General features: G+C 41.5%; 1 protein-coding gene across 2 annotated transcripts in view; it reads right to left on the bottom strand.

Moving 5' to 3' along the window:
* blo (bloated) overlaps nt 1-26,133 on the bottom strand; it is a 241,798-nt gene that overhangs the window by 163,197 nt on the left and 52,468 nt on the right. The window lies entirely within an intron of this gene.

A 26,133-nucleotide genomic window follows, 5' to 3' on the forward strand; every position in this document is an offset into this window, starting at 1 on the left:
TTTCGCAATCCGCGAAACAATTTTAACATTCGTGGGACACGGTACCGGTGTAGGGGGTTAAACGTTCAGCGTTTCCCGAGCACGTAGACCCCGGTTGAAACAAAGCCTGAGAAAGCAACCGCCGATCTCTGTTTCGCGAATACTGCGCCGCGATCCCCGCGCATTCCACGAGAACCGCGGCTGCCCGGCTCTGCTATTCATAATCGCCGGTGCCTTATTCTCCGATTTTTCGCAGGCCGCCGATTTTTTCGACGGTTCGAGAGAGTAACGAGGCACAGATTTTTACGGGGGGCTGAGTAGGTGGTTCGCACGTGATCTCGACGGAGAACGAGCCTTTCTAGTATACTGTTGTCCGTGGCTGGTTACCCGGCACCGAGAAATTCGCACGCGAATCGCCATTTTTGTTGCACGATCGGCCTCGAATTTCGATAGCGATCGATTTCTTTCTAACGGTCGATTCATCGGCTTTGTTCCGGGTTGAAACGGGGCAACGGTCTCGGGTTTCCAACGGAGTTTGAACCGGTCGCTTCGGAGGCGAATTTCTTTCTTTCGACGACAAATATCGATTTCTTTTTGCATTCTGACACAGCAGAGCGATCTGTGGTACACCTCGGCGAATGAATACTCCGTGTATCGTATGAAAAAGTAACGTTCATCGTACCCTTTTCACGTGCAAATTAATACAGTAGTTCTATTTTACGCTTACGGATGTCTTGCTGACGCCATTTTGTTTTCGCTTGTAATTTGTTTCACATTTTAATTAGCGGTACTGCTACTTGAAATTTGTAATTTGTATTTTACGCATTTTACGTTATCAATATGGACCTATGCTTACATGATCTTTTCATTCTCAGGGGGGTGTAAAATACGATACCGAAGTTTGATCACCTATTTCGGGAATATCCTGTATATGTCTGTACAGGGTGTCCCAAAAATGTCTCGCATTATGGAAATATAGGGTAGCCGAGGTCATTCTAAGTAACTTTTTCCTTTGCGAAAATGCAATCTCCGGCTTTGTTTATGAGTTATTAACGAAAAACGCTGATCAATGAGAGGTGAGGGCGCGAAGTTCGAGAGTCCGCAGCACGAGGCTTTGACAGACCAAGAGAAAGACTATAATCGTCTTATAAAAGATGTTATATATAGATGTTATATGAAGTGTATGTATATATATATACGAGCATATCATTAATAAACGAAATAATTGCCTTTAGTGTTCTTTGTCATTGAGTGCATTTCTCGATTCGGTTGCAACATTACGTTTGCTTCTAATGTATTGGGTTGGCAACTAAGTAATTGCCGATTTGTTCAATGACATAAAAAATTTTTTTTTGCTTGGAATGAAGTTTAATCTGTAATGTATTTTCCATTTTGTTCGATGACCTTTTGCCATCTCTCTGACAACTTGAAAATTCCACGCTCGTAGAAAGTCTGATCCTTTTCGGCCAAAAACTGAGTTAAGTGAGATTTTACAGCGTCATCATCGTTAAAAGTTTTACCACGAAGGGAGTTGTCCAGGGATCGAAATAAGTGGTAATCCGATGGCGCGAGATCAGGGCTATACGGTGGGTGTAACATCAATTCCCAACCAATATCCATGAATTTTTGCCGAGTGGACAAAGACGTGTGCGGCCTAGCATTGTCCTGCTGGAAAATGACACCTTTACGATCGACCAATTCTGGTCGCTTTTCCTTGACCGCTGCATTCAATTTGTCCAGTTGCTAACATTCACGGATAATAAAAAATAACATAATAATAACAATAATAATAATAATTTTATAATATAACATTTACGGATATCATAAAAATGAGAGTGAGAGACATCTATAACTGAAATCGGCAATTACTTAGTTGCCAACCCAATAGTTGATAGATAGACAGTTTTAAAGAGAGGTTTATTTTTCTATGAACGTAGACGTTCGAACCGATCGGATCTTGAACTGTTGCAAACATTTTGCAGCACGCGTCTGCTATCGTAACCAGGCAAATAGGAAAATAACTGTTCAGACACTGTTGTGTCAAGTACACAATTTTCTATTGTATTTTATTCGAACGCAACGAGGCTATGTTTTGTTATCTAACTTTCCGAAGGTAATAAGTAGTTTCCCAGATCGAATGAACCGATGCTAGTCTGTCGTAGGTTAATTAGTGGCACTCATACGGTATGTGGGAAATCACCAAGATTACGAACTTTAAGTAGGTATTTACGGTATATCCACAGGAGACGGCTTGAAAGCATGTTTCTTAAGATAGTTATAGTGATTTAGGAACAAGTCGCAGAAACGCTGACGTAATGAAGCATTTTTTAAAAGCGTCGAGCAGTCAATAACAAGATATCTATATTTATTTATTACACCGAGAACCGCTTATCGATTGCTTTGGCTGACACGCGAACGGCGGAACTTAGGAACAGGAGTATAACCGAGTAGATGCTTAGGATAATTTATAATTTTATTCGTCAATTTCTTGTCAATAAATTCTTTAAGGTACTTCTTCTAGATATATTAGTTTTTCTATAGACCTTCTATAAACTTTAAAATTTTATTAATAAAGAATAGTTTTAAACTGTATAAGCTTTATTAACTCTAAGCCTGCCGAGCATTAAAAGTGACTAATGCGTGTTGCGCGTAAATCTGAATTTATTTAGACTTTCCACAATTTTTATTATAACGTATACTTTGCGACGTTTGGAGTCCAAACTGACGTAAGAGGAGCACTTGTTCACTCGCCGAAAGAACGATGCAACTTTTGCAACGTCGTAACTTCCATTAAGAAAATTCAATCGTTTCCGATGAAACAGCCTTTATCATTTCAGGAACTATAAAACGAAGATTATTTTCTCGGTAAGTTTCAAGTTAAATTCGAAACTGCACCTTTCATTTTCTATGCATGCACAGCTTCTACCACGGCGGATTCGAACGACGTCGATTATTTCTCAACGATCGAGTGAAAGCAAGTTTAGAAATTAATTTAATGTTCTGGAATGATATAGATTACAATAATCGCGCGTTAAGGGGTTAACAAAATATGTAACAATTCTAATCGATTGCCAGTGGACTTGATATTTCAGTAAGAACTTTTAAACTCTTGGTACAAATTACCGTGCCGCGCGGCGTTCGAGTATTAATTCTCCGTAAACTCCCACCGAAAAATGTAGCCGATCCGACGCGTTATCGATAGACGGCAGATTTTATTGGTTCCCGAGAAGACGTAATAAATTTCTTATCGCGTTCGCGACCAGACGGAATTCTGAACCGGAAATACAGGTTTGGAACACGTTCGAGTTAGCAAAAACCGAGCCCCCGAAAGTTCAACATTTGCATAAGGATCCAATTAACGAACAATAAAATTCCACCGTCAATTTTCAGGTAAACGGATCCGGGACAACGCAGGCCCTAATGGGAATGGTAACAGGACGTCCTCCATTCTGCCGGCTTCCGATCGTCCGGCGCAACGGGTTCCGATCCACTTCTATCGGATCAGCGTTTACCTGTCGCCTCGCCGGCAAAAGGTGAAGCGAAGTTCGCTCGAAATTCAGAAAATTCGCAGGACGAAACGCGGGCGTCGCGGACTCTTGAGAAACACAATGAACAACGGCAGGTTACGGGTAACCTCCTGGATACTTGATCCCACGACCTTGCGAAGTGGGTCGCGCAACGGGGAAGGAGACGATTATGTTCAGTCAAACATGCGCGAGCATAATCTACGTGTAACATACTTAACATATACGGAACAAAACGGCCCGAACCGTATCTCTGCGATCTCACGGGATCCTGGCGACAGTACATAAACCACGGCACCGACGTGCACTTTAAGAAGCGTACGCTGCTCACCGGCGACTCGCGTGTCCACGGTAATAACTAGACTGCAGATTCTTATGCAAATGTGGACCGAAACGAAATTTGCATTTTGCCTGGATCGCTTGGAAGTACGGTCGAACTTCGATTATCCGATCCACCGATATCACAATCGTCTGCATACTTTTCGCGTGCAATCGGTGGACCGCGGTTTTTACGCGTTTACGATAAATGCGAACGGGTCGAATGCAAATCTGAAAAGACGTTGGACGAATAAATTATTAACCCTTAGCGCGCCGAAGGCTCCGCTACGGAGACATTTGTCATTTGTTCCGTAATTCCGAAGGCTCCATTACGTACCATTACGATTAAACCATTTTTTGACTTTTTCTATGGTTAGCAACATGGTGAAAAGTAAATATTACGATGAGAATTTAGAGCCGAGCGATACCGAAGACGTATTTGATTTTGAAGAGTTAAAAGACATCGTGGAAGACAATGTTGGTTATGATTCTGACACTTCGAGTAGTAGTAGCGAAATTATACTACCAAAGAGACGAATAATGAGAATTATTGAAAGCGAAAGCGAAGATTCGTTACAAGACTTAGACGAATGGCGTGATGTTACGGAAGAATTACATATTCTAGATAGAATATCTTTTAGTGCATTGCCACAGGTCATTGGACCACAAGTTCCTACAAACATCGAACAGCCGATACAATATTTTAAATTATTTTTCACGGACGAATTGGTAAATGAAATTATAAAGGAAACCAACGATTACGCAGAAAATGTTCTAAACTTGAAAGAAATATCTAGTAACTCTATTTGGCAAGGTGAATACTGCGACACTTGTCCAAGTAAACCCAGAATGCACATGGGAGATTGTTACCAAAGATATCGCACCATGGTGAATTACAAAATTTAAAATTTATCTTTTATTTACAATAGGAAAATGTGTATTTATAAAATAAATGAAATCAAATGCATTCGCAAGGACGTGTAATCTTTTCCGCTGAAAATAAGACTTCCTTTATCTCAGGCGCTCCGCTCCAAAAATGTGCCGGAGTTGCTGGTAGGCGGTACTCGAGAAACGCGCGGAGTTAAAATATAGAATATTTTTTTATTATATGTAATGTATTATGATATAATAATATATAATAATAATATTATAATATAGAATATTCTTTTATTATATATAATATTATAACCCGCGCTACGGGTTAAAATATAGAATATACAGATAAAAAAATATAAATATAAACTACATTATATTTTCAACTTATCACGGCCATGAACAGAGAAAAGATATTTTCATCTAATTCATATGTCTCGCACAAAAGTAATCGATGCGATCGATGCAAATTTAAAAGATCGATGCGATTCGATTTTCAGAAGCAACAGTTTCCTTTGTTCACGACCGGCGCGTATATCTAGATTTCAGTCACAGCTGCTATTAAAACTACAGTCGCAGATCCTAACGTATCGGCCAAGTTAGCCTAGTTATCCTCACGTTGAACGAAGCCGAAGCGAGCGAACATCGCGAAGAACATTGTCGACTTTATCGGAAATTTCAGGGAAAGAACGAAATTCCCGGGGAATCGGAAGGATAGGGGAACATGTCCGGCCGTAGTAAAAAGTTCGCCGATCGTTTGATAAATGTTTGTTCCCTGATTGGCTCTTTTGAGGCCGCGTCAACGGGGATCGGCGCGCCATTTGCCCCATTGAAAACGCGTTAAACGCCCGAGCGTCGAAAGCGAGCGGAGCTCGTTACCTTTGCCATTCTGGCCACCGCTCGCCGGTTTCGCAGAAGAGATTAACCCGCGCGTATTTTGCATACTTCTGGCCGGCGCTATCGATTATAACGATCAGGTGCTTAAAGCGTGTCCCGCAGCAAGGCCGCGCGCACAAGACTTATCCTCGAGGACGTGCGTACATAAGTACGCATACGCGAGCGTACGTGCTGCGAGTTTATTAACTCACGCCAGTGTTTCGCGCGCCGCACTTTGTTACTCCATCTGACAACGTAATCTTGCTACACGTTCGTTCGTTTCGCGTCCGGTAGTCCGCAAATAGATCACTTATGTCGCTCAACCGGGAACACTGTGTGCGCGCGCGCACCGTCGCCGACCGATCGGGGACCGGCATTTTTCCATGATCTCGCCTCCCGACCGTAATGGATTGCACGCGCGCGTGCCCGGCTATCTTCCCCGATCAACGTTTACGCTATTTTTTACGGTATCATCATCTTTACGACTCCGCGTATGCGTGCGCCGTCGGGTTGCTCTCTTTCGGCTTGTTTCTGCCTGATATCCCGGGACCCACCATCTTGCAAATAGCGACGCGAATCTGTTCTACGTACACGGGACGATAGAGAAAAGGGTTATGTCAAGTGTTGAAATTTTAGCCTCGAACAAAAATTAATCTATAGTTTACTTAGTACTAAGATACTAAGATATCGGTTTACATTTTCGCCGGTTCCGTCAGCGGGCAGCGACGGTGATGTAAACTGTATACAGTAGATATCGCGATACATCATCACCGGTACCATTAGATATACATCGTAACCTGACTGTTTGGGGGTCCCAGCGTCACGTATACAATGTGAAACGCAACAAATAAAACGTCTCTGATTGATGGATAAGACGAACCCAAGAAGGGTATAAAAGAAGCGTTTTTTTCTTACCAGACTCTCAGTAGAGTTTGGTCGCTCGATCGTTTTCGCCCATATACCTTCTCTCAATAAAGGAATAAAATAAAGTCCTTTTTAAGAAAAGAATTAGAATCATATTCATTTTCATTCCATAATCCAAACATCAAGGTTATGTTCTAAGACCTGATACACGTCTGTTGGAAAATTCATACGCAGTGTTTACATTTGCGTTTTAGCTTCAGATAAAAAATGTTCTAAACGCGAGTTTCCTTGCTTTGTTTGCCACTTCATTGCAATTGCAATTTAAACGAAAAATTGTAGATATCGCTTAGTAAACTACTCCTAAACTACGCCTAAAAAAGAGCCAAGTCGTTTGGTTCAATTTTAGGAAAATTGTTCTTTTTTAAACGGTGTTGAAACACTTTCACGCGCCACTGTAAATAGGCTGTAATATTTTATTTCACGTCTTTATTTCAATATTCTTTAATCAACATATTATTGTGTATTTTAGAATTATATTTTATGTTGTATTTTTATAATATTTTATAATTTAAGTATATATTGTGAGGAATATAATTTAAGCGAAAATGTGTGCCCTCTTTTAATAGCTGCAGTACGTTGAAAACAATGTAACAAATTCTCAAATTCTTTTAATGTCGTTACAGTTATAATATACATATAATATTATATAATATTATTATTATTATAATATTATAATATTATGGTATATATTATAGTATTATTATTATAATATAATATATTATATAATAATTATTAATTATAATAATATATATAATATATATAGTTAATAATTATTATATTATTATAATATATTATATTATATAATATTATATAATATATCAGTCCCTCTTTCTTTCTCAATCGGTATCCTTCTCTACGTTCAAAACACCACAAAAAACGTAGCTCTATCTTAACTGTCGATCGTCAGACCCGAAATTGTGACAGTTGTGTGGCGAGAATACTGTATACACCGATACCCTCGCAGGAACACCGGTGTTCGTAATTTCAGCAGGGAGATATTTTTTTTACGCGACGGATCGTGTAGGATCGTGAACAGGAAATACGGACAAGCATGTATGGCACCGGTGAGTAATAGGTTACCGTCGATCGGCGTATCGACATACAACATATACGACTGGTATCGTGCCACCGTTTGCCGGCAACAGTCGTTGGGGACCACCCACACGACGCCGCGGCGTTCTCGTAACAGTTCCCTTGGCTAATTACGTAACCAGCCGTCGCGACCTTCTCAACTTCAGGTGGAGTGACGTAGCTGGTACCGGCGAAGACGAATAACCGGCGACAGTTCGCTCCCTTTGATCTTTCATGCGATCCCGCTAACGACGACAATCGCTTAAAGATGAGCAGACGGTCCACGATTTCCATAATTGCATGGAAAATCGGCTCTCTCTCTCTTTCTTTCTTTCTTTCTTTCTCTCTTCCTCTCTCTCTCTCTCTCTCTCTCTCTCTCTCTCTCTCCCTTTTGATTCGATCGGATCGAGGTTCGACCATCGAACTGTACGTTGCGCGATGCAGTTAAGAAACTCGACCACCGACTTCGATTTGCATATTTATTTCGCTGATAGCCCGAACCGCTCTGGTGTAACTTCAGCCGAAGTACAGGGAGCAGCATAAAGATAAATCTTTACTGTTCGTAGGTTTCGTCAGTGACTCGGCTCATTTAGCTTCGTTGCCCCATTTTATTGTAACTCGTTAGCTTCGTCCGTTCGCAGTACTTTTTATCGCAGCCGAACTTTCTAAAAGTTCCAGCCCGCCCGAGACTAGACCATCTATTTCCAGGGACATTTATCTTTGGCTTTAGAATTATCGGGGCAACAGTTTTCGAATTTTCATTCGTTTCACGTCCCGACACCGTACCTACAGAAAAAATGTGAACTCTCGCACACTGTTCTCCGGTGAGTTAGACTTCGAATTTCCGCATAAATTCGTTCTGTACAAACATCTGTCAAATATGTCGCTAAGTACAAAGGCAACGAATCGAGTAGCTCGAAAGAAAGATATATAAAAGTATCTAAAATAAAGCAGTAATACGTACAATATGTTTATTGTACACGAAGAACAGTTTATTCGGACCATTTAAGATGCACGATCGAATTGTTCGTTTACATTCGAGCAGCTTGATTTCTTTCGAGTTACTCGATTCATAATTAATAATTAATTATTCATTCTGCTCGAATTATTAATTCGTAATATCCGACTCGTGTTTTGCGAGTACAGTAAATTCTCCCTAATTGACGATGGAAACAAAAATGGACAATTCGGGAAGAGGAGATTATTCGAACTTCGCGGTTCGCGTTTTTATAGGCGTGACAATCGGCGACTGTAATGACGAGCCGCGAGACTAGAATAATCGTATCTACTCTTCCAAAATGGTCCACTTTTGTTTTCAAGCTGAGGAACAATTGGAGAAAATGTACTGTATAAATATACACATACAGCAATGTCTCCCTAACTGACGCTCAGATTATGCCCAAAAATGGACAATTTCGGAAGAGGAGATACGATTATTCGAGCCTTGTAGCTCGCTTTTTAGAGTTGTTGACAATTCGTAACTATTAAAAGAAACCGTGAGACTAGAATAATTGTATCTCCTCTTCCAAAATGGTCCACTTTTGTTTTCAAGCTCAGGAACAATTGGAGAAAATGTACTGTATAAATATACACATACAGCAATGTCTCCCTAACTGACGCTCAGATTATGCCCAAAAATGGACAATTTCGGAAGAGGAGATACGATTACTCCAGCTTTGCAGCTCGTTTTTATAATTGTTGATAATTCGTAACTATAAAAACGAACCGCAAGGCTCGAATAATCGTATTTCTTCTTCCCAAATTGTTCATTTTTGTGGAGAATGTGAACGTCGATTAGGGAGACTTTACTTGTAGCGATTAAATAAGTCACTCTGTACAAATATCTTAAGAATCGAGAGGAGGGATAAGTTTCTTTGCCCGAGACGAATGCAAACCGCGGTCTCCTTCGATCCTCGAAATTCGAATGTATCGATATACCGATCAGCGCACGAGGGTTGAATCGATCATGTACGCCGGACAATCGGCACCGTTCATTAGCAAAGTCTCGGCACACATCGATCTTCGAATGCAGATACGGGCAAGCCGGGTTTCTTAACGCGGCCACCGTGACCTCTTTCTGTCCCTCTCGCCGCCCCTGTTTCAGGCTCGGTGTGCTCGAGCTAAATAAAATCTTGTCCATTGATGCAACAAGGCTCGAGATGGCCAGGAACCTTGCGGCGGCTGCTGCCGCGTAAACAATTCCGAGCACGAGGCCTTCGGCGCCATATTCGGAAAGTGTGTTACGCGGCAAGCTTAATTGCTCCTTTCTTCGTCTCCGGCGCTTACCCGCGAGATACTCTCTAGTTAGGGTCAATTATATACAGGCCAATATCGATAGATACCGTATGCGACACAGGGGCCTTTTACAAACTCTGCCTCTATCGCCGCTTCTCGCACTGCTACTCGCGGTCCTGTTTTTCCAAAAGGCCGATCCGCTTACGGTTTGACACCGGGGGAATTAACCCTAATATAATATATAATATATAATATATAATATATAATATATAATATATAATATATAATATATAATATATAATGTATAATATATAATATATAATATATAATATATAATATATAATATATAATATATAATATATAATATATAATATATAATATATAATATATAATATATAATTATATTCATCCTAATATAACCCATCATAACAATTTGTACGTTGACAAATTTGTTCGTATACAAAAAGATTGTTGAAAGCGTGGCCGTTATACGAATCACGAGAATTAATTTCACACACGCATAAAAGTATAATAAAATATATATTTTTCATAAAATAGTCGAGAAAAACTATTTTTGGACTTAATTTTCGTCTAGTCTGCGGATTTTTATGCGAAATAAAAATTTTCTGTATCCGGTACAAGCAACAGGAGCCGTTTTCGAATTCCCTTTTTTTTTTTTAATATGTCCAGCGTAATCGAATGGTTATGTTAAAGTTACGTCAAAGTTATTTCATAACGCATGAAAAGATATGAAAAGACCATTTCGGTGTTCGAATAATGGAAGAGCCGCTCCGTCGAACTGTCACGTAAAATCTCCGTTGATTTATTTCAATAAATACCCGTGTTGCGATAAATTGACGTCAGTCGAACACGATGCGAACTTTTCGAACAACCTAACGGCTCTAAAATTGTGTACACTGGCACTACAGTTGCACGAGCGTTGCATTCGAATTCGCACACTTCGTTCGAAGAGTCTTATTCGTATAATCCTGTTGAAAATTCATCGGGTTGTAGCTCGATTGCGCAATTCATTAGGAAGCATTACAGATTTACTACGATCCATTCGTCATTCGGCGGGGCGATTCACCTTTAATTCCTGGTGGAGCCACGACGGTCGTACCAGTTACAGCCGAGCGATTCTACGCGTGTAGGGTACGCCGACAAAAATCGAGCCGCGAAAGTGGGCTCGATCAGTCGGCTCGCAGGCATCTCTCGCTCCCCGGAGGAGGAGCGATTTTTCCGGCGGTCCTGTGCTCCGCAACCGGGTCGGACGAACGTTTCAGATCATTAATCGCTCGTTCCTGTAATTAATTGCTTCTAACCGGCGCGCACCGATCAGCATGGGACCGTGCTGTGTACACCCCGCAGAGGGAAATCTTGGCGCACACGTCGCTGTCTCTTCCAGCCGGATTTCTCGTAATCCGTCTCTCTGTAATTTACCGATCCACCGGCCCGCGAGAAACGCGTCTCCCGATCGTTCGCCTCGTTCGAATTCTATCGGTTACCAACGGCGACCGTTTACCTCTTTGACTAAGCCTCTAGACCGATGCGCGGAGTCCATTAACTTTTAGGGTCGATTCACATCTACGTGCCAGGTTAAATCGTGCTCGAAGGCCGACCAAGGCCGAATCATTCTTACGTTTGATTTACATCGGAGTGTTCGCCACTACGCGTGACGTGCTCGCAACGTGCCAGGCCAACGTCCGGTAACGTCCAAACGTGTTTATACTTGCAGAAGCAGGACCAGGCTTTCTTCGTCCGTAATCAAAACAAAGCGAGACGGAACTACGGAACTGGTACGACGTGGACAGAGCGCGCAATCTTTCGTTCCAACGTTGCAGGCAATAAACCCGGGAAAGCATTTCGACTTGACAAAGCATGCAAAAAAGGAATCTACGAAGGCTAGACTTCTGGTGACCATTTGTGGGTCATAATTCGATAAAATGTTAAATTCTGAAGAAAGTAACGGCTTTTCGGAGAAACTGATTGGTATCGTTTGACGAAGAAGTGATAACAATTTGGCATAACCCTGACACAACTTTGGCATAACTTTGGCATAACCCTGACATAACTTTGACATAACTTTGGCATAACTTTGGCATAACTCTACCGCGGTCTAACTCTCCGTTTTTAAACAGACAATTAATTTCGATACGGAGGGTGTTTAAACTACAAAAGTAAAAATTTTGTCTAGGATGACGTTTTAATGGTTTTCTAAAATTTTTAAGTTAACATTAATATGAAAAGTATATTTATTATTTTTCATAAAAATCATTATAATCTTAGAAAAATTATATCGTGTTTGGTCTTATTTTAATCAGAAAAAGCTCGCAATTGTATTGGAAAATCCGAAAAAGATAAAGTTGAACTCCGAATCTCGGTCTAAAGCACTTCAATCTCGAGGTCATCGGTCCTGCCTGGCACCATGCTGGCACGTTTAATGCGAACACTCTCGATCGAGCACGCTGCTAGCACGACCCGAGCCTAGCACGTAGATGTGTATCGACCCTTATTCGTCGATCGAAATTCGTTTGAAACTCCGCTCCGATTATGTCCGCGTTTGAATTATGTATCTAGAATTTGTGATTTTTTGTCCAAAATATTTCGTTCAGTTTTTCATTTTTACTTGTTGTTACGGTTTCGAACGTAATCTATAAAAACTGGATATCGTTCGCTCTTTGAAAATGAAAATAAAATTCAATTCTTCTGTTCTCAGCATCCAATCATTAGCATTGGCGTACACTTAAGACAATACATTTTTTTTACTATTCAAACAATTTGTAGTAGAATCAAATCTTGTTTAATCGTGTCGACCTCCATTCAGATAAATGTTTTATTCATTTAATAGAACTCTAGAGAGAGAGAGAGAGAGAGAGAGAGAGAGAGAGAGAGAGAGAGAGAGAGAGAGAGAGAGCCAAAAAAATTATTTCTGGTTATTTTAGTATCTGCTTTATTATTTTATGATTGTTGAATTAATTGACTTTTATTTGAATATTTTTTATTTTCTTTTTCTCTTTCCATATAATTCTTTCTTTCGCCATCTTTGCTCAACTTAATTTGTACCTTTGTTAAGACTTATGGATTTCGTCACCCATGTACAATAAATAATAATAATAAAATTTTGTTTCGTTTAGAAGACCTTCATTTTTAATAGATTGTCTAAAACCTTCATCGAAGAAATCTACATTTTTTGTTTTATAGTTGCTGAAATTGTGAATAGTTTTTTTATGCTAAAAATGCTTATGCTAGAAATGGTAAAAGGTTCATTTGAGCAACAGTAGACGTTAGCTACTTTCATGTTACGGCATGCATAGTGTAAAAATCATCGTTACGCGCGCGCGCAAATCGGCATGTCGCAGAATGGGCGAGAAAACCGGCCAGAAAAGTCGTCGGTTTCGCAGGTTTTCCATCGCGCGGATCACGTCCGCGCAGGCTGCGCAATCCGCTCAAAACGGAGTGAGAGGGCGGAACGCAGAAATTGGAAAGCGTCGCGCGAATATTCGCCAGCTTCGCGACAAGCGTAACCGCACGGTTCCAGATACCGCTGGAGCCCGCTTCGTTTGACTGCTAACAGATCCGCGGAGATACGATTCCGCGCGCGAGAAGAGATATATCCGCGCCTACGTGTTCACACCTACACCGAATGCCCGCACACGCACGCGGCTTGCCGGCCAACGGACAACCAGGAAAACCACTATATAGGAATTTTACTCCCGGAATATCGGGGAGCGATAGGACGACAGCTTCCAAGCACGTGAAAGCCGCTCACGTTCCTTTCGCCAGCCCCTTGTCCGGCGAAATCGCGGCGTATCGTGTGCTCGGGTCACCGGGGATAAGATACGGAATTCCCCGGCCGTCGCCGTGAAAAATACATTCCTGAATTTTGATGACCCGACGGGTATCAAATGCGTCGAGGATGCGAACCCTGAATCGCCGAGAGCGCGGGCGGAATGAAACGCCCGCTGACTCAATGAATTTCCATGTGGGTGCGTTGCCTCCGCTCGAAACGCGTGCGGAATGATCTGCTTTTGTTCGGAAATTATGGCTGCGCTGTTCCTTGATCGATGGGGACAGCGGCCCCTTTTCCTCGGTGTTCTCTGTCCCGAATCCGATCATGCTTATCGATCTTTTTTAATCGCTGGTTTACGGAGAGTCAAAGTTGAATTCTGCGAATAAATTTTACTTTCTATTTTATTATACCGTTCCGTACGATAAGTTTACTTTCAAAAATATGGACGTAGCTTTTTGCTCCGTAGAAAGATTAGTGTTTACATTGTTCTTGATTTTTCTCCATATTTTGTGAATTACGATCGACGAATAGTTCCGGTAGTATTTATCAATGTTCTCTGGTTTTAGCGTGCTCATTTTATAGATATAAATGTTTGTAATACAGGATGTTCAAAAATTATGTTCCTTTCGGGAAATTTGGGGTTACCGAGGTCATTTAAAGTAACTTTTTCCTTAGCGTAAATGCTATCTGTGGCTTCGTTTACTAGTTATTATGGAAAACAGTGACCAATGAGAGGCGAGCTCGGCTGGCGCGAGGCGGCCGAGCCGATGAGCGGAGTTGGAGCTTCGACCGCTCGTTGGCTCGGCCACGTCACGCCAACGTCGCCTTTCATTGGTCAGTGTTTTTCGTTGATAACAGGTTAACGATGCCTCGGAGAAAATTTTCGTAAAGGAAAAAGTTACTTCGAATGACCTTAGAAACTCCTGATATCTTGGAAATAATTTTAACATAATAATAATAATTAATAATAATAATTAACATAATTAACATAATAATAATAATAATAATAATAATAATAATAATAATAATAATAATAATAATAATAATAATAATAATAATAATAATAATAATAATAATAATAATAATAATAATAATAATAATAATTTAAATAATAACATATAATTTTGGGATGACCTGTATAAATGTTGAGAGCAATCCTAAAAATCCTGAAATAGCCTTGTTCGAGTAATTAAACACAGACGCATCGCAAAATTCAATTGTTCTTAGGCATCGCGGTGTTAGCATAAACATCGCCCGCTTGCGCTATGATTATTTTCGCAGCTACCTTGAGCTACATTGAGGACACAGAAGCGCTAATTTTTTTATTCCTAAACCTTAACAGAAGAATCAAAATTTTTCTCCGTTTAGTCGAAATTAATAACATTTAGATGATTATATAGGAAATTTTCGTCACTCCGATTGGTTGTTACAGCGCAAGCGGTCAAGTAAAATATTCCGTTCTCTTTTATATAATATCATTAAATGTATCTCACTAATGCAAAATAAACTGCGTTTATGTAACCCGTTGCGGTCAGACAGTTCCGCCATTCGAGCGTTGAAACACGAAGATATAAACTGTCCGTCTAATCGTATGTTCGCGGAATCCTCGTTCGTCGGCCAAGATCGCGAGGATGTGCGTGAACATCCGCGGCATGCTCGTGTGACCCAGATCGATTTCTGGCCGAGACAAGCCGCGAGGAGGAGCCCGAGAGGCGTACGAAATTGGGTATCCGAGTTTCCCAGGCTCCCTGGGGAATCTGGCCAAGAGAGCGTTACGAGAGTTTCTTGACGAGGCCGGAGCGAAACGAATCTCGTTCGCATCTCTTAGGGCTATCAACGGTACAGCGGGGCGCGCGCGCGCGCGCCCGCTCCTCTTCTCACAATCAGCTCCCCTCGGTTCTTCAGCAGGATGTTACACGGCCAGTTTGGTGCACGGACGCGGGCAACAGAGATGCAAGTAACACCGGGCCGATTATTATGCGATCTCGCGGAAGGTTTCCGTGATGGCACACCGTGGCATAGAACATCGTGGCCGGGATAGCTGCCTAAGCTCGAGATATCAATAAATAACCTATCTGGCAATATTATCTCAACGGTTTTATGCCCCGTGGAGCGGGGAATGCGATCCAATTCTTCCGTGGCCAGCGCCGACTCCTTTCCTTTAACCCAAGCCAGCGATCGGCTTGGCCTTCGCGAGTGGAGGTGCGAATGATCCGCCTACCATAACCGAACTCCGTCGGAACGTCCGTTCGTTGTCTAACTACGATGCACCAGTGCATCTGGTCCTTTCCCTTTTCCGCCAACTGTGTACCGTACGCCTCGCCGAGATTCTTTTCTCGCGCGAGAGCGTAGGTTCTCGTGTCGGGTCGTGCCAGATGTTTGCTTAACTCTTTCGTGGCGCGCGATTTTGACGATAACGAGAACCCAAGTTCCACAGAATATACCGTTACGAAAAATTCACCGCACCGCGCAATTCGCCAATCTTAATCGCAACACTGTCAGCAACTTACCGACGCGTTTTTGACTTTTATACATTTTCGGCGAAAGCAATTTTCTTCGATTGGACCGTTTCGAGGATTTTTGTACCTGAAGGGAGAAAACTCCCCCTTGTCCAGATTGCCTCTTTTTATGTGCTCGCAACTGTAAGATATGAGCCGTTTATTTTGAAAGCGGCATAAGTCACTTTGTTATTAAGTCGATATATTTAAGGGTTTGCGTTTTAACACGTTTAAAAATATGGATGCTAACTTTCGAGAAGATTTACTTGTATTTGTTATCTCAGGATACTGATATTTTTCTCAGTATAAATAATTTCGTATAAACATTAAAAAATCATCACTTTTCATTACGGTAAAGTGACATGCCACTATCAAAATAAACGGCTCATATGTCAAAGAAATATATACAGTAATGTTTCTCTAGTTGACGCTCGGATTGTGCAGAAGAATAGACAATTCGGAAAAATGAGATACGATTGATTTGAGTCTTGCGCCTCGTTTTTATAATTATTGATTTTTAACAATTATAAAAACGAGACGCAAGACTCGAATAATCGTGACTCCTCCTCCCAAATTGTCCATTTTTGCGCGCGATCTAAGCGTCGGTTAGGGAGACGTTACTGTACACAGTAATATTTTTTATTTTTAGTTGCAGCATTATTTGATGGCTCCTCGTCGATATAATTTTTATCATCGTATTCGTCCCTCGTTCTAGTTAAAATAACGCTGTACACGATATAATATGATCGTAATTACTTGTGTAATAAGTTGAAGTTCGAAACTTTGAAAATATCAAATAAAAAAAGCATTAACATTGTGTACTATGTAAGAATACTCGATCCTACAATACCATTTAAATGAAAACAACGTACAGATTGCAACGCAACAACGAGCTTCTCAAAGATCCATTATGGTACATAGATCGGAAGCAAAGTTATAGATTTTTTATTCCCGTCTAGTCGTTTCATCCGAAACAAAGTCCGAAATTTTGAAAATATCAAATAAAAAAAGCATTAACATTGTGTACTATGTAAGAATACTCGATCCTACAATACCATCTAAATTAAAACAACGTACAGATTGCAACGCAACAACGAGCTTCTCAAATATCCATTATGGTACATAGATCGGAAGCAAAGTTATAGATTTTTTATTCCCGTCTAGTCGTTTCGTCTGAAACAAAGTCCGAAATTTTGAAAATATCAAATAAAAAAAGCATTAACATTGTGTACTATGTAAGAGTACTCGATCCTACAATACAATTTTAATGAAAACAACGTACAGATTGCAACGCAACAACGAGCCTCTCAAAGATCCATTATGGTACATAAATCGGAAGCAAAGTTATAAATTGTTGATCCCCGTCGAGTCGTTTCGTCCCACTGTGCGTCGTTTCGCGGAATTGCGAAATCTCCATTGTTAATGCAACGAATTCCGGTATGTGGAGCAAGTGCGCTGCGTCAGACACACCCTTCGCAACACGTGTGATCGTGCTGGCTGACTCGAGCGCTGAAAGGATCATTCTCGTTCGAGGGAGATCTCCGGTATGCAGGGCCCACACCTCCTCAGCATTGCACCCACCGGCTGACCTACACCCAAACGCGCGCGACTCGGCTCGGCTCGGCGCGGCGCGGCGCGGTGCAACGCGGTGCAGCGTGTGCACCGCCACGAGACCGGGTATCCCGTTTCCATCGAAAGTTCACACTAATGGCATTTGCCGTGCCGACGTATAACGTCGGGATTATTACGATTTATTAGCTCACCTATCACGGCCCTGTTCGCGGCTCTGTATCACGACGCGATTAGGGATTGATTTCGGCGAACGAACGGGACCGGCTAGGGAACCTGACTCGCTCCCGCTATCTTCCACAAATGATACCTTGGATAGAGTGCTCTTAAATCTCGGACTACGTTCAACGGGATTACGTCCCCTAATTCCAGCTCGCCGATGAAGGCGTTCGGGTTTAGACATCGGAGAATGTATAAATCTTCTGTGGTCGGATGGCGATTTTTTGTGGAGAACAGAAACTTTGATAGTCCTATCGAGTCGAAAACACGGTGTGAGAAGGAGAGAGGTGGGTCGACTTTATCCCTACACCTGTGATCTTAATACCATTTCTACCGAAGCTGTAGCAGGACACTTTTTAGTCATTTCTATTTAACATCGCTTTTATCGAAAGAGCTGGAGGACATGTTTTCACAATTCTTAATAAAAATTCTTTCCTTTGTTCTATATCTTCTATGTAATCGTTTCGTTACTTTTGCTATGGCCATTGCAAAATTAATTCGGTTAATTGCATATTATAATTAATATAGATAGTATAGTAGATATATAATAGAATAGAATAGAAAATATATAGAATATATATTCTATATTTTCTATTATGCAATTTACTGAATTAATTTATAATAATTATAATGCTATATATAATAATATATATTCTACCATAATTCTGTGTGTGGTCAAAATATCTTGATCCTATAATTTTATTCATGAGTGCATATGTGTATAAGTGGGTATTTTAATATATATATATATAATATATATAATAATTCATAATTAATAATTCATAATCAATAACTCATAATTTTATTCACACATATATATATGAATAAAATTAAATAAATAAAAGTAATAAAAATATATATATATATATGAATAAAATTATAAGATCAAAAAATGTTGACCACAGAATTGTCAATATTTAAATTGTAACTTCGTTAAAAAGAGTCGCGCAAAGACGAATGATGATGGTCGTAGAATGGTTACCGCCCGTTTCAATCTCACGACAGGTAGAAACTCGGAACAAATTGATTAAACTCCGTGCAGATGTTTGAAGTTTCGCGAATGTTCGCGATATAAAACTTCACATTCAACTGGCGATATTGAACGAAAAAGTATTCGCGACAGGATATCAAGATTGAAATTTTGTGCAACCGATAATATCAAATATTTATGTTCGATCTGACAGCTTTTGATTTAGAACGTATTGTACGTCCCACGATTTCCCGGATCGAGCGATCTAGCTAGGCGTCATCGGCATTAGCATATCTCATTGACTCGCACCGACATCCAAGGAAACAATCCCGTTCCCATTGAAATCCGCCGCTCTCCAATCATAAGACCGTTTTCCAGTCGATCGGGGCGCCCTATCCAGCCGTGAGTTACGCGATCGCGGCAAGGTTAATTCCCCTGGCGAGAGAGCCAGGCCCGCACATCGCAGCTGGGGGAATTGTTTGCCGCGATCGCTCGGCAGCGATAATTTTTCACCGAGGAATCTCTGAACGTGGGGAACAGCCGAGCCGCATTAGACACGCCCTGCATATGCATGCACACGCGGATGCTGGCCAGCGCTCAAGCGTTTTCATGGAATCCGCTCGAGAGCGCGGCGGAATGCCCGTGCCCGCGGGTCACCACTGTTGAGTGATTTCGCTCGGTCGGCCGGATTCTCGGTAGTACTCTCCTTTTTTCCCCTCCTCTCTCTCCGTTCTCGTTGTTCGGGAAACTTCTTTAAACCAGGCGAACCAGAGCCAGCCCGAGATCTCGAGACCCACGACACGTATTCCGCGGTGTTGCGCAACTACGAGTGTCAATGTCTAGCTCTGTGTAACTGTAATCTGGCAGTGCCGGCACGCGCGCGGCTATCCCTGCCCCCTTTTTCTTTCTCGCCCCGAGATTCATCGACGCGGCCACACCGCGGATGTACTTTCAGCTATCCACTCCGGGGATCTCTTTGGTCGACCGGTCGCTCGAAAGGTTAATATGTATCGCGATACACCGGGCATGTTTTATTGGTCCGAGGGACACGGCGCCGGGTCGCTCGCAAAAATCCGAAATGTCGCCTAAATGTCAGGCCCCGATGGGGACGCGTTTCGTGGACCCTCTTTTCGATTCTTTCGGGTGCCGTTTGCGTTTCGGTGACTTCGGATACGCATGCTTTCGACTATTTGGCTTTGTATGCAAGATTTCTGGTGGAAATGGATCGACGGATGGATTCTCCCTAATTTTCCTTCAGCTTGCAAACAAAAATGGACAATTTGAGAAGAGGAGACACGTGCGGCTCATTTTTACAGCTGCCGATTGTCAGCAATTATAAGATCGAGATGCACAAGGCTCAAATAATCGATCTCTTCTTCCCAAATTGTCCATTTCTATTTACAAGCTGAAGGACAATTAGGGAGAATTTACTGTATTAGCGCGACATATGGACCGTTTATTTTGAAAGTGGTGCAAGTCCTTTTTTTAAAAAAAAATGAGATATGACGTAATTTATGCTTAATTTAGTATAAACTTTTTGTGTATAACTAGTTAGTATTTAATATCTTAAAAAATGCCAATGCTTTGTTCAATTTAACATTGGCCGGTAAAAGAAATTGCGTAACCATTGATTATGAAAGTGGTGTAAGTCCAATTCCCATCACGATGCCAAGCCTATTGCATACGAAAAATATAAGGATATATGCAGCAGCTATTACCTTATATACCTCCTGTGCATCATGAATATTTCAAAACACTGCCACATGAAGAGCATAAATAATTAATAATACCAATATCTTGTGTTAAGTTTAACAATATATAAATATAATTAACGTTCAAAATAAAAAATGCTAATCCGATTTTATTTATTGTTATTATTTATAAACAAAATTGGATTAATATGAGACATATTTAAAGTGATATTTGTTATTTCAAAATTGAAATTAAATGATATTTACAATTGACTAATTATGAAAGTGGTGTAAGTCCATTCGCAGCCTGGAAATTGTATATTATTTTAGTTAAATTCGCCTAAAAGAAATTTATATAATCAAATTACATATTGATAAATTAGTACAAACATTCCCAGACTTCACATAATTAACCTATATTTTTTAATTATCAGATCTGCTAACATTCAATTTTCTCGAAACGAAAGAAAGTGGACTTGCACCACTTTCAAAATAATCGGTCCATATAATGACAAGATTTATGTAAACCAGTGTCGGGTATCGCGTCGATTAAATATTTAAATTTGATTATAAACGATCGAGAAAAACGATTACTGACGAAAATTAATTGTATCACCGTTCTATATTCATTACAAGGAACATTCTAGTCGATGTAATAGATTCGTCCCTTCCACAGACATTCAGAAAAGAAACGAATTGCAATTGCAATTTTTGGAAACAATTTTTTAGGCATCTTCCTCTAACATACCAAAACAAATATAGATCTCTCGGACCAATCGTGAACAAGTTGTTCCGTTTTCAACTGTACGTTAATCGTTTTCGTTGTTCGGTAGTAGCGGCGTTAACAAGAGCCGTGTAACGTCGCGATGTTATGATCGAACGAATGGTAAGCTGGTCGTGGAATAGGAATGTCCTTACACCGAGGAAGCAATTCGGAAGGTGCAACGGGAGCACGCTCGACGAGTCATGATCAAGGAACAAGTCCGGGAACGGTAAACGCGCGACCGTTCCATAAAGTCTCGCAGCCCCTTAGCCACCCCGGTTATTAACTGTTACGCAACAGCATTACAACTGCACCTGGCTGGCCGATACAATGCATAATAAACCACGTAATGGTTGCCGGTCTAGGCGTAGATTAACGCCGGACACGAAAAACGCATTACGCGGCTGGGTAAACGTCTCGATAAAAATCAGAAGAGCCGCGGGGGCTTGGCCGGCCGAGCGCCGCGTAAAACAAGATCATTAATTGCCGGTACGGGGACCGTAGAAAATCCGTATAGACGTCCAATTCGCCACAGAACCACCTGTTCCGATCGCGGAACACTCGGTTTCGCAACAATCTTTCCCGCCACCGTGGGACCATGCAAATGGATTTTACGACGGCTCTTTCACGCCGTTACCATTGTTATTTCGACCTCGACTGGTATGTCCAATCCTGCGCGCGAGAGTCCGGTCCGGCCCGTTAATCTTTCCGTCGGCAACGACTGTCGATACGTATCGCGGCTTGCAAAATCGACCGGCAGCGATCCCGTCGATACGAGCCAGCGCCACGGCGATCACGATCGATCGATCGGTTTCACCACCGAAGCGCTTGTAAGCCGGCGCGAAGTAATTATCAATGCTGGTGGCTGACATCTCTGCCTGATTAGATGCTCTGGCCGAGCAGTTTTACGGGCCGATTCTATCGCCGGTTTATGCCAGACGAAACGCGTTGAACGACCGCCGTAAACGCAGCCACGAGTCGCGCGCGGTTCATTAATTTTTCCTCGAGCACAGCGCGATCCAGCGCGATCTATATCCCCTGATTTTTTTCCGGACGAATTGCAGGAACGAGAACTTGGGCGATATCGATGTCTCGCGGGCACCGAGGACATCGATCTTGCCGCGAATAATATCGATCAGGGCTTGAAAATATATCGATGCGAATAACTTTGGCGCAGCCGCGGGAGATTAAATTTTCGTTATCCACGGCACAGCATCCGCGATATCGCGATAAATACGACGAGGCATATTCGTGCGCGTTCGAATGCATAAAACGCGTACCTCTTCATTAACCGAAGACGATTTATTTAACACGTCGTCCCTGAAGTGAGCGTACATAAATCGATTTTAGATGGTATTTTCTAGCGACTCACTCCGTATACGCGTCAAGCAATCCCGACCTTGATGAACCTTCATCCCGAACCTAACGGAAGAGATCCGAGCCCAATAAGCGCGACGAATTCACCATCGGGAAGACGGACGTTCCCGGTACGGTCATAAACGGAGAATTATTTATCATATGGGTTAAATGTTACGTCCGATAAATCTCCGACGTCAGACACACTTTCCGAGAGAATGCGGCGGACTTTTACATCGATGATCGTCCGAACGTCGTATCATTACTCTTCGTACGCGGGCCCGGACACCGAGAGAGCTCCGTTACGGGGCCTTAAGGCCGAGTGTACACTAACATCGTAAACGCGCGAGTACCCCTCGCAACAGGTAGTTGACGAAATCTCGAACGGATCGAGCCTCGTCACGTTCTAGATATTTTCAAAGCCAGATACGCCGGCTGATTCAATTAGATCGATCGTAACGTTGACGGAACTCGGCGCGAACATCGAAGATCGATGAACACGATTAGGCCGCGGACATGCGTCGAACGTTTTTCCTATTGGAAATCACCGTTTATTATCTCTATAAATAGATCTGTTCCTCGTTCTATTCCGCGAAATTCACTGTTGCGCGGCGACTGTAACGCTGCTCTGCCCTGTATCCCGCGGAATTACACGGCTGTCGAACGCAATTTAATCCGTTGACCGCGCGACTTTCCGACCGCCAACGGTCCTATTAACATAACGAAACACGGTGAAAACCGACTCGATCGCGACTCGTTTGCGCATACGAAGCAGTTTCACTTTCCGCGCTAGCCGATCCGAATTTTCAGCTGTTTCATGAAATATCGACGAAGTTAAATTGCTAGGAAATTGGACCACCGTGTTCACCACGAAACAGATTACGAAATCACACGAAATTCGAATCATCGTTTATTAAGATCAACCATATACAGAATAAATAAAAAATCAACTTATCGTACGAGTCGTACGACTAATTGTAAGACAAGTTAACATTGTACAGAGAAAAAAGAATATCGTGATACATAGACCGGGAATTTTAACATAAAATAAAACCTGCGCGTTTCGACCGCAATGTACGGTCATTCTTTCTTCAAGGATGTTAATAACCTTGCAAGTAATTCATTAATATTCTTAATATCCTTCAAGCTATTCACCGTCTCAAATTTCACTTCCTCGTTTATCTCGTGAACGCATAAAATCCGCAGTGTGGTAATAGACGCCGAGAAAAGCGCGCAACGTTACATTTGCGGTGTACAACCGTATACATTCTGGCATAAAACTCATCGACTTTAAGGTACTAATACCAATTAACTAACTAAATTAGTTAACGCGATCGTAATATTATAAGCTTAGTAATATTCGAAGCTTAGTTATTTCAAATAATTTTGTTTTCATGAGACCGTTGATCGACGCAAAGACGTGCAAAGAATGGCGAATCGAAGTTACGCGATATTTTGTCAAGAACGATTGAAAAATCGGTAAAGGAAAAATAAAAATAGGTGTCCAGTTGCACACGCAACGGTTAACGTTTCCGCTGTCACGCCGAAAGCTCAAAAATTTCACGAAATTCAAGTATATTATGCAATGAAATCGAAAAGATAAGTTCTTACATTTTGCTGCATGATCCGAATAATATGGGAAAGATACGATAAATTAGCCTGAGAAATTAATTTTCAGATCTGTGCGGAAAAAGAATGCGCGCTGCCGGTTCCGAGTGTAGACTCGGCATAAACGTTTCAACCCGTTTAGCCCGCAAGAACGGTACGAGGAAGCTGCGGAAGCCCGCGGAAGGTTGCGGCGAACACGTCGCCTCGTTTCCACACACGACCGTGATAAATACTCCGAAAAACGTTTCTGCCGCGTGGGCGGGAGAGTGCGATCCCGGTTGTATGGCGTCCACCACCGGCGCGGATACTTTCCACAGTCTGGTTGTACAGTTAGGCGTGACGCAACCGCGCACTCGCGAACGGTATGAGATCCCAATTATCGAATGCTTCCGGTTTCTAAGGGTCTCGGGTCTGCGTGGAACAACGCCTAGCTGGGTTAGGTTCCTGGAGCGATGAATACCGGGATGAGGCCCGTTGCGCCGCAGGAAAAGTCGGCTCGCAGCCTCGCCGAGCTTATTGTTAGCTTTGAATCGCTCTCTAATTGAAAGACAGGTATCCGGCCGAGAACCGCTATCGACCGCTGTCAACCGCAGTATGTTTCATGAAAAAGCACTCCTGTCAGAAATAACAAATCAGCGCGCGTGAAACAGATCTTTTTGTACAAAGTTATGCGAATCGATGATTAACGATTACGACTCGACAATTATTATAACTAATCTATAACGAATCAAAGATTGAAGCTCGCTAGTTATTAAAATTAATTTATAACATTTTAGAATAACATACTATATTATTTATAATAACCAACGCGTTACAATCGTTTTCTAGCAATATGTGGAAATCCTAGAAATTCGCACGCTATCAAAGTCGATGAAACTGAAACTATAGAAAGTTGAAATTAATTATTTGTTAATTGATTAAAATTTAAGAATTAAATTAATTAACTACCAGTTAAACTCTTCTGCATTATAAATATCCTAGTAACGTTCGGTGCGTTTACAATAAAAATGAATTTAAAAATTAAGGTTAAATAATTAGCGTTACCCATGCGTGACCAACGCGACGCTCAACGTGTCAACTATTTTATACTTTCATCGATTTGTTCAGTGTCAAGTAAAATGAAAAGTATAATATAAGAAATATGTATTTTTTAATTTTGTTTCATATATCATATAAATATATCATATAAATCGTATAAAGTTCATATTGTAGATTGAGTTTTTTTCATAAATACCACAAATTGAGCAATACGGCTATCGCATTATGGGACTCCAGGCTCGATAGCGTGTTTCTAAAGTTCGTTTTCTATTTTCTTGTTACCGTTAATGTCCGGATGATTAACTCTCCGAGGAATCACTGGGACGTTAGTGTCTTAGAAGAATAAGGATCCGGACAATGTCATGCTAAAGAAATCCGGTCATTATTCCAACAAAGAGTAACTATACGCAATGAATAACATTGAAGACGTCCACTTAAAACGCAGCTTGATGACGTTAACATCAAAGGCTACACACCAGAGATGCGGCCCTGTCCACTAAAGTCATTCCACGTGTTATTGCGGAAGTGGTCTTTGAAGATCGTAAGAAACCGTCCGCGGTGATCCACGACGATCGGATAAGCCTGAAGATCGTGGTTGTAAAAGAAGTTTATAAGGCTTCAGATTATACGACTGTCACGGGCTATCTATCTTGGCCGATACATAGTGATTTCCGTCTTCCAAAGTGAAGAATGAAAAGATAGCTCTCGCGGCTACCATTTGTCGTAAACGCATTTTTATTTCGGTTCTATGGACTCTCGGGCTTAATATCTTTAACACCATGTGTTTCACAATTTCAATGTCCCGTTTCTACCGACGGATTAACGTCGTAA

This window comes from Megalopta genalis, chromosome 4 (genome assembly GCF_051020955.1).
Source record: "Megalopta genalis isolate 19385.01 chromosome 4, iyMegGena1_principal, whole genome shotgun sequence".
Classification (NCBI taxonomy): Eukaryota; Metazoa; Arthropoda; class Insecta; order Hymenoptera; family Halictidae; genus Megalopta; species Megalopta genalis.